Raw genomic sequence first — 2,197 nt, 5'->3', positions numbered from 1 at the left:
CTGTAGGTAAAGATGTAGTAGGCATGACATGTAATTCTTTCATCATTATCTTTTGTTGATGTTTCAATTTGCTCAACTCGTAAAGAGTGATATTAGCCCTAGTCTTCTTCATGTCATCGATAATGTTATACTCCATTTCATCCGACACAATGAGTGTTCTTGATGGATGTGTTTGATCTTATTGGACTGGGCTATATTGAGTCGTTTTAGCGGTTGTTTTCTTTGTTGCGACTTTATCTTTTGCTGCAGGGCTTGCACCCTTCTGCTTATGGGTAGTTTGGGGAGGATCAAGTTGGTTTTTGCTTCGTGTGATAACCGGAAATTCTTCTTGATCTTCTTCTTGTGGGAGGATGAAATCCCACATTCCTCGTAGTTCCACAACTTCTTCGTCATCGGTCTGCCCTTCAATGGTATTCTCTTCTTCGGATTCGACGTTTGAGATAGCGTTGGGTGGTTTCACATCCATTACAGGATTTCTTTTAAAAGCTCTGTAGGGCTTTTTTGAAGAAGTTTCTGCTACTTGTTTTTTTATGTCAATCATCTCATTGGACATGGTTTTTAACACTTTTTGTAACCCTTCCAAATCGAAAGGATCTTTCGTTCGTTTCTTCTTGGGGTCTTCCTTGTAGGAGACTTTCTTCGATTTGTGTTCCTCTATCGCAGATCTTTTTTCCAGGGCTACTACGCGTTTCTCCACTGCTATCGCCTCTGTCAAGTTTTAAAGTAAGGTTGTCTTATTTGCCCTATCGACGAAGATTGCCAAGTTTGATGGTAAGGCTGTAATATACCATTCACATCTCACTTCTTCACTTGGCTGGGAAGCAGCGGGAATTTTGTTGAGGATTTTATTGAACCGTAAATTAAAATCTTTGATGGGTTCTCTAGCCTCGGCTTTAAGATTGGATAGGTCATTGATCAACGTCGCCGTTGATCTGTCATCCCCAAACTTGGTAAGGAATTGACTTTGAAAAATGTCTCAACTTGTGATAGACCCGGAAGGTAATGAAAAGTACCATGACCCGGCTATCCCTTACATTGTGTAGGGAAAAAGCCGGACGACAACATCCTCGTTGGTAACTCCGTTGAGATTAACAGAAAGCATGAAATTATTGATATGCTCTTCAGCTAGCATGCCTGTTTCTGGATTGAATTTGGGTAGCCATTTCTCAGGATGGGCTAGTATTGGGATCAGGGGTGGAGGCATTAAAACCGCCCCAGGATTGTTCCATGGAGACTGGGCCATCGTTGAGCTCCTAGTGAATGAAAGTGCAGAGGATGATCCCTGATGCTGGGAAGATGAAGATATTATGATCTTTGATGATTGAAGAGGAGGGGCTGTGGAAGATGGATGAGTGGTTTGGAATGAAGACGTGGGTGGTTGACTTCGCGGTGATGGAGCTGTGATGGACGACGTGGATGAAAGAGTCTCACTGTCAGACTCTGGTGGTGTTTTCCTTGCTCTTTTCCTGGTGGGGAGAGGGAATTCAGTTGGCTGGATGCCAAATTTTTCTCTCTTTAATCTGGTCAGGGGATGAGAAAGATTGTACTACGAAGTCACGCTACTTTGAGATTTATCAGACCTCTGAGTAAAAATAGAGAATCCCTGGAGTTTACGAATCAGAGTTTGAATTTCAGGGGGTTCAATGATAAGATGGTCTGAAATATTAGGGTATGTAGCAGCGGTTGATACTCGAGCGACTTCTGACTCTGGATTTAAACGTACTGGGGAAGTCGGGGGAGTTGATGAGGGTGATTTACTCTCAGAATGGTATTTATATTTTGATTTAGGTGCCATTCATAGTTCGTGCCCTCCTTCTAGCACCAAATATGTTGAAGCCCCGAAAATCAGGTCGACAACAAGGGGGATACCCACCCGGTCTGACCTTGGTTGGCAACTCCTTATCCGTTTGCTATAGCGGGTCCGACTGGGGATAATGGGACCAGTTTCCCAATCTAAGGGGTGTGTGTGTGTGTAGAGTTGGATGATGCTGATCTAGGAGTATTTTAAGCTAATTTATTCAAACTTCTAAACTAACTCTATGCTATTGTAATCTAATAAGAAACAACACATCTAATCTATGCTAACCCGGGGTGTATTTCTTCTATTATGCGATCTAAAAAGATTTCGAACAATAACAGGTAATAAAGATCATTCAACTATCATAAGAATAGAAATCAATTAAGATAAACCACTCTG

Source organism: Pinus tabuliformis, chromosome 3_2 (assembly GCF_031772625.1).
Source record: "Pinus tabuliformis cultivar Carrire ecotype Pingquan chromosome 3_2, CPIR1, whole genome shotgun sequence".
Lineage (NCBI taxonomy): Eukaryota > Viridiplantae > Streptophyta > Pinopsida > Pinales > Pinaceae > Pinus > Pinus tabuliformis.
Note: the sequence above shows the minus strand (reverse complement) of the source record.